The sequence below is a fragment of the Python bivittatus genome, unplaced genomic scaffold, assembly GCF_059951505.1.
Source record: "Python bivittatus isolate LINGU-HERP-01145 unplaced genomic scaffold, Pbiv_v1 ctg000850_np1212, whole genome shotgun sequence".
NCBI classification, from domain to species: domain Eukaryota; kingdom Metazoa; phylum Chordata; class Lepidosauria; order Squamata; family Pythonidae; genus Python; species Python bivittatus.
In genome coordinates, this window is record NW_028277112.1 from 62,129,764 (window position 1) to 62,143,182 (window position 13,419).

At 36.1% G+C, this 13,419-nt stretch overlaps 1 protein-coding gene across 5 annotated transcripts in view; it reads left to right on the top strand.

Annotated features, from left to right (window-relative positions):
• NRG1 (neuregulin 1) overlaps nucleotides 1-13,419 on the top strand; it is a 173,575-nt gene that overhangs the window by 22,860 nt on the left and 137,296 nt on the right. The window lies entirely within an intron of this gene.

Genomic DNA, 13,419 nt, shown 5'->3' on the forward strand with positions numbered 1-13,419 from the left:
AGCAAAAGGGGGAAGAGAATTGCTATTAGTCACTGAAAGATTTTCCTTTTGATATTAATAGTTAAAAAGAAATATTTCAGTATATTTTATAAAGGCAGTCTTTCTCCAAAATGAGCCATTTCACATGAACACAGGACTACTGTCACATGCTCTATGTGGGGTTGTCCTTGAAGAGCATCCGAAAGCTGCAGCTGGTTCAAAATGCAACAACGCAGGCAGTTATGAGCCCTCCTTGATTTACGCCTGTTACATTTCTGCTCTGTGAGTTGCATTGGTTGCATTATGCTGCTGGGTTTGGTTCAAGGTGCTGATGGTCACTCGTAAAGCCTGTCGTGACATGGGGCCAGGTTATTTGCAGGACTGCCTCTCCCCAAAGTGTTCTCCCATCCCATCAGATCTTGCAGGAGAGGCATGTTATGGCCCATCAATTAAAAAACATCATCTGGCAGGACCCAGGAAGAGAGCATTTTCTGTAGTAGCACCTGCCCTGTGGAATATTATCCCCCTGGAGATCAGATTGGCCCTGACCTTTCGGCCTTTCAGAAGGCCCTGAAGACAAAGCTGTATTCCTGGGCATGGGGGTCGGGGTGTCAATCAGAGCCCTTGAAGTGGTTTTGTTGATGTGTCATCCCTCCAAGGTAGGTCAAACTTGGAAACCAAAGATATGCATGCTAATACTATTTTTATTATAAGGTTATAGTAACAGAATCTTGCAAGTCTGAATGCTCTCCCCACCACTTATCTTCATGAGAACTAGAGAGAGTCACGTCTGAGATGCTTCCTCAAATTACATTTCTGCCCCAGACTCAGATTTCTTATATCTGACTGTTGTCTTGGGTTCAGCTCTTCCTCCTGTTCCTCCAGGTTATTGTTCCTGCCCATTACATGATGGTTATCTGTTGTTTTATCTCAGCTGCTGGTTACATATTTATTTTGTGTTTCTGCTGGTTTAACTATTGTGACCCACCCAGGAGTCACTTGATAAGATGTGCAGCCATATAAATTGAATTGCATAAATAAATAAATAAATAAATAAATAAATAAATAAATAGGAACCGCCAGATTTCACAATTCAGAAAATATATTTGAAGCTGTAATCTTAATAATGGTGTATCTGACAGGGATAAAAGAATGTACAACACAATATTAACGAGAACTTCTTGGCCTTATAAGTGGGGAGAGTTTTCATAACTCCAGCGACAAAGCTCTGTTTAAGTTGGATGAATGTCTTACCCCCATCTGATTATAAAGTAACCCTTTCACTCGTAGCCACATTTTGAAATACATATACAAGTTTCACGACCTTTTTATTCTCAATCTGAAACCACTGTCAATTTTGCCTTTTTGGGGGGGGGGGAATTGACATCACAATTTTTATCTGAATTCAACATTATTTTATCCATTTTTTCTCTAAACCATGGAACATTTTGCAAAGTAGGTGATATCCGCAAAAAAACCATAGTATTAAAAAGTATTACATCTTGCGTATGTACTAATAATCCCAAATAAGCTCTGAATTTATCCTGGTTTTTTATGTATTTATTTTACCACCAAAACCAAGTGTTTTTACTCTCTCAAATGTTTTTAAGGTTTCATTGGGTTTATTACCACTTATCTATATGCAATATTAGTCTATGTTTATTTAAGAGCACCGTGCTTCATACAGTAGGGGTAACTTAATTGCAGTGATCCTGTTGCATTGGGATGTCCCATTTTGGAAAAGCTTTGTGTAGAAATGCTTGTTGTAATTACTTACCTCAGCTCATAATGAAGATCTGTTGATAAAGAGATCAAGAGGCAGCTAACACAATTTATTTCAGTATTTTCCTATCTGGGGGTAGTGGTTTTTGTAGCCTGGGATTCATTGAAACACCTTTCCATTCTTTCAAATGATACATAGCGGCATGTGATCCTTGTGACAGTCACCTGGACTCTCATCACGACCCAGGTGGACTGCAGCACACTTTGCTTGTGGCTGCCTTTAAAGATCACTCTGAAATTGCAGATAGTCCAAAATGTACTAACTGGCATAAGAAACGATGAATGCTTGTGTTCCAGACTCTGCATTGATTGTCATTGAGTTTCTGGATGCAATTTAAAGTGCTGGTTTTGACTTGTAAAGCCCTAAGTAGTTTGGCACTGCTGCACTTTTAGAATGTTCTCCTTCAGCTGGAATTGTCACCCCCAATGCAAATACCCTGGAGAAGAATTGACTATAATCCTCATTAATGGGATATTAGGTGGGCTGAGGCCAGGACGAGGTCCTTCTCTGAGATTATGAAATAGCCCTTCTCATGAAATTAGACTTGCCCTCACTCTGTTGTCATTCTGGAAGCAGGTTGGAATTTTATATAATTACATATTACTCTGTTTTAACCTAATTTTGTTTGGATTGTGTATACAGGTGGTCCTTGGGTTATGACCACTCATTCAGCGACTGTTCAAGCTTGTGATGGCACTGAACAAGGGGGACTTACAACTGGTCCTTGGAGTTCCAGCTGTCACAGTGTCTCTGCGGTCACATGATCATGACCCAGGCACTTTGCACCTAGCTCGCGATTATGATGTCGCAGCGAGCTGCACTCATGTGATTGCAATTTCTGATATTCCCTGCCAGTTTCCCACAAGCAAAGTCAGTAGAGAAGCCAGCAGGAATTTGGAAGTTATGGTCACATGATGTCCTTGCTTAACAACCCACGTGGTCCTCACTTAATGATGGCACCAGGACTGCTGGAACTGCTGTCGCTAAGCAACGTGGTCACATGATGTCACACTTCATGACTGTGTCGCATAACAATGGCAATTTGGGTCCCGATTGCCATCATAACCCGAGGACTACACTGTCTTTCATTGCACTCCTGCAAATAATTTTGCACAAACCCTCAGGGCATATATAGAAACCAGAAATTTCCATTTTAAGATTATTATAAATGGAAATCTTTTATTTGCCCTCATTAAACAAAACATAATCATTTTAGGAGTGGGATTTTGCATGCCTGTAGATACACACAACACACATTTTCTCTATAATCCTCAAACTGTTCACCTATCATATATTACCTTCGTATTTCTTAACTGCCTACTACTTTTGTTGTAGTAGTACTGCCTTAAGTCACACACTTTGTATATCAGTTAAGCTGAATAAACTTGTGCAGTTAAAAAACAGCTTTATTTGCAGTAGTAGGATTTCACAGTCATAACATTTCTGAAACCAGAAATATATACTGGTTTCTTAATAATATTGCTATCATATGAATGGAAAGTGTAATGGAGAGTAACAGTTACTTCTATGTGTATTGAGGAGCTTGTAAATTTCAGTGTCCTTTTTTCTTGTCAACTGCCTTCCTTTATCAGTCTGAGGCTTCAGTAACCTACTTTCATGCTAGTTTCATTTATAGTTTATTCTTGTATACAACAGGTCCTTTGGGTAGCTCATAAAATGGAGAAAGAGAAGAAAGATATTTTCTAAAGAAAGTTACATTTACTTAAGTAGAATGCATCTTCAAATAGGTGTTTTAATTTGAACTGCTTCTCATCTAAGCCATCTTAGCATGTGGTTCAATATTGTCTGATTTTTTAAAAAAAATTATGCTATTTTTATTATATCATATGCAAGTACTATGAGGAGTTAGAAGCATGTGTGCTTTCTAATAAAAAATAGCCCCCGAGTTCATTTTACTTCCTAAGCACTCTGTTGATGATTTTCTTTGGGATGCTCTAGATGTGAAGCTTCTTATGTGAGGCATAGCAAGAAAGACAATGCAATGTTTTCATAGCTGATTGGTGCTGATTAAGTTAATAATGCTAGAAGATTTTTGTTAGCATCGATTACTGCCAGGGAAATGGTTGCCTTACTTATTTTACCAATGAATCTATTTTAATTTAATCAATTGCTATTTCATTGCACCATTTATGATTTTCCTTTTATAATTCATGTGTACATGTGTTAGCAAGCTACGGAAGAACTTTTCACTGGATTCTCATCTATAAAGCATTGCCAGAATATATTTGTTTTGAGGTAGTACAAAACTGTACGATTTTCTTCAGAGGCAAGGAATGGGAAGGAAACATTTTCCTTATACTCTTTGATTGCATCAGCCATGTGATAATCCTGGCAAAGAAATAAAACAAGTTCTTTTGTGGACATAGCTTTATCACATTTCCCACTATGTTACTTTTATAGTAAAATCCCCATTCTGTCATTCATCATTGCAAATTTGAAAGAAATGGGGGACAGAATATAACATAGGTAAATGTTACAACTATGTTTTGAATCATAAGGTTCTACTTACAGCAGCTGGTATCTTCTGCTAAAGGGATCTCTGATAAGAAAGAATTAATCCTCAGAGTTTGGAGATTTTATGCTTAATGCTAATCTAAATTGACCTCATTTTGACAATTCTAGTCTATAGTTTCTTCAACATTAGACGTTAACATTAGACTTTCTCAGCCAATCAATTACACCTTGGTATATTCATTCATATTTTTATTAATTTGCACATGAAAAATAGGCTTAGAATCAACAGTCTTTGATTACTTGAGGGACACTGACACATTCAAGGAATTTAACTTGTGTGCCTAATTCTGAGAATTGGCGGTAGCATTTATAGTTCAAATAGATGGATTGAACTCAGTGGAGTGCCATTTCCTGGCCCCAATGTAATGAGTCTTCAGTGTGCTGGGCTACTAAATTCTCTCTGATATGTGCTAACTGAGCTAGGCATTGGCTGCCAGTTGGCTTCCAGGTACAATTCATTAAGCCCTTCATGGCATAGGACCTGGTTACCTGCAGACTGCCTTTCTCCCATTTGGGTAGAGTGGGTATGCTCCAGGTCCTTTCTACTAAGCACTGTCATCTTGTGGGACCAAGGAAGCGTGCCTTCTCTGTCGTGGTCCCTGCCCTCTGGAACCGCATCCCCCCAGAGATACAGATGGCACCCTCTCTCCTGGGGTCCCAAAAAGTCCTTAAAAACTGGCTTTGGTTTGGTCCTAGGCCTGGGGTTAATGTGTGTTGGGGAAGGATTGCTGTGCTTCATTTTAATGGCTGCTTTTAGCCCAGGCTATCTTGTTTCATATCGTTTGTGCTTTTAATTGTTTTAATTTAGTGTTCTATTTGTAAGCCACCCAGAGTCCACTGGAGAGGGCAGTTATATGAATAATAATAACAACAAGAAGAGGAACAACAGCAACACAATTCTTATATGTTAGCCACTAAACACCAGTGTTCTTAATGCTTCAGGTTTATATTAAACATTAAATCACAGTGATTTAGTAATATGCCTTTGTTGCAGGGAAATATATAGTATTCCCAGTAAATTCCTTTGTTGTCTTTTTAGAAGCCTTATTTGCAGGCCTGAATTCAGTGTTACATACAGTACTAATGGAAATTAGAACAATATGCATTCCTGTATGAAGAAAAAAACCTTTTCAGTTACACATTTATTTAACTTTTCCTTGGTTCATGGTTCTCAAATTCCATGTTCCAATTATATGTGTTCTTGTAAAAGAAGTAAAGAACTTCTCTTTTCTTATTAGCACCATCAGTGGCCATATTTCTTTGTGGTGCTATTCTGGCTCACATCACTACTTCTAGATCTACTCATGGAAGTTCTAAGCTCATCCAGTAACTAGAAGAATGCCTTTCTACCTAGGTTCTCATCATCTGTCATCTAAACGTGTTGAAATGTTATAGCCTTCCTTGACACCAGTGTGGAAGTGGTTTGCCACCACCTTCTTCCTGGTTTGAATTTAGAGTTCCTTCTAGGAGGATTTACCTGTAGGATGCCACTTGCCTTACTTCTGTGGTGGGTTATTCTTTGCTTCATCTGCCCTTCTCTTTTGACCTTATCAGGCTCATTGTCATGGTTATTGGAACTACTAAGCTCTCTCACCACAATAAGGTGACTGTCCCTGTGAAAGAGGTTCATGTAACATTAAGCCAAAACCAGACCACATTATAGGTTTAAAAAAAAAAAAAAAAAAAGCCATGGTACACTTGATAAGTTCTGTAAATAATTGAAGGAGAAACAACACAGGAAATCTATAATAACAATTTGCCACTTCCATTATCAAATCAATTACTTCAAATTATTGATTCTCCAAATATATATGAATATTTAACGTAATCTATAATCTATTGAATTATTTGTCCTTGTCCGTTACACTTAACATATAAACTGCAACTCTGTTCCATCTTTTAAATTTATTTCTAATATTAGAAGCATGTCTTCTAAATTCAAGTTTGAGGACATTAGCCTGGAGATAAGGTCTCCCTTTCTCTGTGAAAATGGTTTTTAACATCTGATGAAAAATTGTTGTTGTTGTTCAGTCATTAAGTCGTGTCCGACTCTTCGTGACCCCATGAACCATATCACGCCAGGCCTTCCTGTCCTTCACTGCCTCCCTGCCTCCCTGAGTTTGCTCGGTTTCATGCTCATGAGAAATAATAATAATAATTATATTATTATTATTATTTTATTTTATTTTTTTTAAACTTCAACCAAATTACATTCTTAAGCAATAGTAGCACAAGAGGGAAAGCATATCACATATAGGAAGGAAGGTTTGAACATCCTTTTTATTAACTTATGGAGGGCTGCTGATAATAGTTTAGGAAAGATCATAAGGCTTGCACATTTGTCCCATCAAGAGATTAATGTAGAATAAAAGAGTGAAGATAGCAGATTTACTTGACATGTAAATCTTATAAAAGTAAATTAACATTTTATGTTACTGTTTGGTCAGTTATGTAAACCACATTCTTGAAAGCTATGTGTTTGTGCATGTTTTTGCAGAATATTGCAAACATAATTTTAATGTTGCAAATATACATACCCAGGATTTACAGTTCTACCTGTTTTTAGATAGGTACGACGGTAGAGATAGACAGAAAAACAGGTAGTTTACAGTCCAGTGGTAGCCAAAAAATACATTATCCAACCACATCAATTTGTGGCACTTAGTAAACAAACTGAGACCATTATGCAATCTTAGCATAATTAAAAACTCTCATGGACAAATTGTTAAATTAAAATTTAAAAATGTCTAGGTTTCATCATTTGTTTCCTAGTTCATAGGCTCTAAAAACAGAATTTGGCAATTTTGAAATCAACATTAGAATCCACAAGAAGAATTGAGTAATAAAATTTACTTGATCTATCAGGAAACTTACTTAAAATTAAGACTGTATACTCACTATCATTGTATATCATAAAATTTGCAGTACTGTATAACAGCACATGATCTGTGGTTTCAATAGTTCCAGAATGTCTGGGGTAAAACTTCTCTGTCAAAGGGATGGGAATATATCAATATCTTCCAGTAAGCCCGAAGCATTAATACAAGTTAAGATGAATGTCCTGGGATATTTTGCAAATTCAACATTATAAAGATATTTAGGCAGAACAAAAGCTTTGCTTAGTTTTCCTTTCTCAAAGCAAAAAGTAGGATTTGGTGTTGTCTCTCTGTAAATCAGTACAGGTAGTCCTCGCTTACTGACCACTCGTTCAGCAACTGTTCAAAGTTACGATGGCATTGAAAAAGGAGATTTATGACTGGTTCTCAAAGTTGCAGCCATTGTGGCATCACCACAGTCATGTGATCACAAGTTGAGCGCTTGGTAACCAGGGCACATTTATGATGGTCTCAGCATCCTGCAGTCATGTGATCATTTGAGACATCACAGCTGGTTTCCAACAAAATCAATGGGGAAGCCAGCAGGAAGTCACAAGTCATGATCACATGATGTCACATTTAATGACCCATCGTGATTCACTTAACAACCATGGCCAGAACTGACATCTTCAGCACAGTCATGTGACATTTTACTTAACGACCATGTGCCACTTACCGATGGAGTTGCTGATCCCAATTCTGGTTGGTAAGTGAGGACTATTTATATCCTATTTTTGCCATCTCACAACTTCTTGAGCTTTGGGGAAATCCAGAGATTGCAAAACTAATGTAGATAAACCACAATTTGATCATTTCATTTCAAGTCTTCTTCCAGGTTGAGGGTAGAGGCTAGTTCCTCAGGAAAGGATGTCATTTTAAGTCAATAGGTGATTTTACTTATCCAAACTTGTGTTTTTACTAAAATAGATCCTGCTTCCAAGCATAGGGCAGCATAGAAGTCAAGGGAGGAGATAGGCCTCAAAAACCTTGGAGAGCTTACAGATGGCCCTCAAAAACTTGGGAGATGTCCTTGTAGATGCAAACCTATGCACTATATAACTGTTTAGCATTTGCCTTGCTATAGAAGACTCTCATTGCAGAGGGAATATTCAAACCTCCATTTGACACACACACCCCCAAAAAAGAATTGCACCAATGCACCTCTAAGCCTTCCAGGAACCCAAGGCCTAGAAAACAATACCCAAGTAGCTATACATCTTAACCTGCTATATCTTATATCCATTAATCTACTAAACTTCATTAAGTGCTTACTTAAGACTATGCCTTTCATTTTAGGATTATTTCTTTATTTTTTATTTATTCAGATGTGTTATAGCCACCCAGCTCCAATGGACTCTGGGTGGTGTACAAAACCAAAAAAATTCATAAAAACAGATAAAACATAAAACCAGACAGACAGCCTGGATTGAAATGATCTTAAAAGCAACACAAAATCAAACAAAACAAAACAGACCCCCCAAAATAAAATAATATATTAACATTATTAATAATGGTGGTGAGCATGTGCTGTATTTCCTGGCAATTGTTGTAAAATTAAACATTGATCAACTGTAGGTAAGCCTGTGGGTTATTCAATTCTTAGCAAATAATAATAGATAATTAACAGATGGGTCAAATGTTCAGGCTACATAAGAAGCCCACTTATAACATCTGTATAGGATTTTAGAGACAAACCCACAGTAGTTTGTTTGAACTACTCTTATAATATTGATTAATTCTATTTGAGATATGCAGAGAAATAAAAAAATTAAAATACACTTAACTTAGAGACAGTATGATTTGTGGGAAAATATAAACATTTATGAATTTACAGAGATTACATAGCATCAACCACAGAGATGACTTTGGGGAAGGTATACAGCAGAGGCAGTTAGCCAAGCATGACTTAAACCTAAGAAAGGAAGAATTATCCTGGCAGAGAGCACAATGCTCATCTCTCACTTCTTCTATCTGACCAGGACTCTGATGTATCTTTCCAGGTTGCCTGATTTTGTGCCACCCTCTGTCCTGCCAAAATTAGTAGAAATTTTGGTGATTGCCACTGTTATCTATATTACTGTTACTTTATTTTATGTAATTTTATTGTATTTTATGTCTACTTTTTAGTTTTATTAATTATAGGTTTATGTATTTTTATTGTAGTGTTTTCTGGCCTAAACGCCGTAATAAAAATTTTGATTTGAGAAGGGAAAAAGGTGTTAGAATGAAACATAAACATGACCCCACCTTGACTCTCTTCGGTATAAGAGGGAGGGAAAGAAAAACGCTGTTGGCGTGCAAAATTCTGTTACTATAGCCTTTATCAATAATGTAGCATTCCAATATTTCTTATGGAATCTGCTGTTCCTCAAAGGGCTGACATCCCCGTTGAAAGCCTGTTCACTGCATACCTTCCCCAAGGTCATCTTTGTGGTTCTCCACAGCATTTGTTGTAAAAAAACTTTTTATGAAAATAGATTGCCTTTATTATAAAAAACACACATACTAAGGCTGCAATCCTGTGCAAACTTACTTGGAAGTAAACTCACTTAATCAAATAGGTCTTGTTTTTGTATTGGCATACAATGGATTTTGCTGCAAATGTGCCCTTTGCAAGATGTTTGTATGCTTTGTGAGATAATAATTAGAAAACATTTGTGATAATTTTTGTGCAACTCAGCCATATATATCTTTACCCTTTAATAGTTTTTTCCTGAATTCAGTGGGATTTATTGTCAAATTAAGGTTGTTTTCATAGTCCTTGTCTATACCTGGCCTACAGTGTCATTTAGTCAAGTTGCCTTTGTACCTTTTAATAATATTTATTCCCTGCCTTTTAACAACAACTGGCCTTTTTTTGAAAAGCAGCAAACCTGCTAACAGTAAGCTAATTAGTACAAGGTCAGTTAATGAAACTTGATGGAGCAAAAGATACAACAATGGTTTGCCGAATCTTTAGGTTGATTTCTACGAAATCTAGTTTCTCTTAGTTTTTCCATAGTTAACCTTGTTTCTTCTTAAATTAATTGTATTTAAAAAGGGACACTAAGGATCATGTTAAAGAAGTAAAACTTCTCAGATATACCTGGATGTCTTTCTATTTGCTTGTCTTGAGAATGTAATTTTGTAGTAATTCAATGAAATCTCAGGCAATAGAACTGACGATATATAATCCAGCCTATTTAGGGGATAACACCTTCATGATCTTTAAAAGGATTTTTTTTTTCCTTTTGCTGTTTCTTCATATTCCTTCAAAAAAAAAAATATTATTTTTGCCTATCTTATGTAAAAGTAACTGAATTTTATTTTAAAAAATCTAATATTTCCTGGCTGAAGACATTTATACTTACTGGTGGATGTACATGATAATCAAATTGGTTTTACATGAATATATTTAACAGCTGCTGTTTTCGTAAGATCTGATGGGAAAGCTTTCTTATGATTTGCTCATCATACTGGCTAGTTACCTTAATCTTTAAAAAAATATCAACTGTGCCATAAGATATTAATTGATGCTTAATAGCCAAAATATCAGTCTTGGTTTCGATTCTCCTGAGTCTTGGTAAATGTCAACATTACATTTTTTGAAATATATTTAAATAACTGAACTGTTAAAAATGAAGATGAACATATTAGAATGGAAATGGAGAACCAGAACAGGCTTTTTCCCCCCATTCCAATTAGAGGAAAATGTTGTGTTTGCTGTCTAGTTTTATTGTGTCTGTATCACACAGCAAGCATGGCTTATTGAGTTCCAAGGAATGTGCCATTCAGTTGCTCACACCCCATCCCTTCAGTCACACAGAGTGTCAGCTGCTGTATCTGATTTCATATATGACTTTACTGTGTTCAGCAAATTGAGAGGATTGGACATTTGGAGATTTCCATTCAAGACTTTAAAAGAAAAAATAAAGTAAAATCGTAAACATGCTTCCTGCTTCTCATTGAAAGCTGCAGATACACTGCATTCACCCTGCACAATAAGTCATAAACAAGTTATGCAACTCAGTCAGGGGGAGAAGGGTAATTGGACTGATGTTTCAATTTGGCTTTTTATGTCATGGAAACATCTGAAATTCAAAGCCCATATTTATTTTATTACAAAATGTAATGTATAAAGTGTTCCCTCTTTGAAAGGAGAAACTAGATCTTGAAAGATATTCCTTTAAGTTTCAGAATTGGAGAGCAGTGTAAACAAAACAGGCCTATTACTAACAGAGGTAGACTCTTTTGAAGAATAAATTTTATAGTACTCACACACCCTGGCTTTATTGGAGCTTGGCTCAGTATTAGGGCATGATCTAAAGGATCATGAAGCAGCAACTTTTCTAACACAGATGTGATTTTTTTCCTCTGGAACTGCTAAATATGTTGCCTGGATTTCCTTAATAGAAGAAATGCGAGATATAAATGTAATGGACTCTATCCAATGTACCATCTATGTAACAGGCATCAACAGTGGAATGGACTCTTCTGTCAAATCAAAAACTTTATCATGATCAATGATGAGAAAAATAAAATTTAAAATATAAATTACAGAACAAAATTAAAATTAGTTAAAAGAATTATTTTTCTAATCTATGATTCCTCTGCCTATTTCTGTACTTCCCCCTGATTTTTTTCCTATAGAGTTCAGGCACCCATGGAACACATTTAAAATGCAAGGGAGAGGTGATTGAGGAATATTCACATTGCACAAATTGAATTAGATCCATGTGCTTTCAAAGCTCAGTGGTTCTTTTTAATTTCATCTTTTTATGTATTTAATGATGAATACCTGGACCAGTTAGATTTACATTTACATCTCCTAGTAACCTCTCAATTCTGGTATAACAGAATCAAATTTGCATAAATAATGGCTTTGCTGAAAGTTTCAAAACATTAAAATATGAGATTGTTGAAATTATTTTGCAGAGGACAGTAGCGTAAACAAATCTAGAGATAATTCTTACTGCTCTGTTTTTATTCCTCTGCTATTCAGTTGTTAATTCAATGCTTTTTCATTCTGTACAGTGTCTAGTCTGCTTGTTATATTTTTTTTCTAGTTCAACTTCAAGCTTTGTATTAGAAGAATAAGATATCAGACAATCAAATTATTACTTTCTAAGCCCATTAGAAACAAAACAGAAATAATTTTCACTTGAAGATTACACAGAAACTGTAAGTGGTACAGAACACAGCCACCCACATAATAGGGGGTGGGAGCCACTTTGCAGAAGCTGCATTAGTTGTCAGGGAGTTCAGTTCAAGAAGCCAATACTAACCTGTAAAGCACTAAATACATGGTCCAGACTACCTACAAGACAGTATCTTCCAAATAATATCTGCCCACTCTTTGCTGTGGATGTTTTCTCCCTTGGAGGTTGGCAGACTGGGAGTCCGTAAGTTCTGTGTCTTTAGAACAGTCTACTCTTCTGAGATCTAGATGTCCCCACACTTTTAATGTCCCAGAAAGTATTGAAAACTTGGGTTTTTCTAATCAGCATTTGGAGTTTGATTGTTGGTGGTGCAGGTCATTTTTCAAGTTTTTAATTTTGCTTGTTTGCTTTATTATGGGATTTTATTTTAATGCTTTAAGATCTTTATACTATTTGTGAATCACCTAGCATCTCTCAAAGTGGGTAGGATATAAATGACATAAATAAATACCTCAGTTCAGATTTCTTGTTCGAGCACAGGTCAGCTGTTAATTATAGTTAACCTCGTGAATTTGATTATCTTCACAAGACATAATTTATATAATTTTATATTTTTAAAAATCTGAAAAAAGTTCCATGCGTAATTCATCTAAATGCAATAAATATTTACTAATTCCAAATGTTTTACAGGTTAATAAATATTCTAAAATAAGTTCTTCCTGGGTGGGGGAAGGAATGTTTTGCAGGTAAGACAGATTTCTCTGGAGCTTCCTTCTAGTATTCATACTATTATCAACTGTAGAATGAGTGGAAATCTTCTGGAATTCCACTTCCAACCATTCTTGAAGTCCAGCAACAGGAGGAGCACAGGGTCTTAGTCCCTGACTTTCTACAAAGTACAAATATTGGAATGGGAGAGACCAGCATTTCCTGATCATATTATCAGTTCATCCAAACATAACATTACTGAATACACAGACAAAAGTGAGGGTATAACAAACTTAGTGATTCACTGCAGCTTGGGTTGTAGGCCTTACATATCCTCTCACTTGTTCCCCTTCATTTCATAATTTCTTTGCATGAAATTGGCAACTTTCATGTAAAGAAT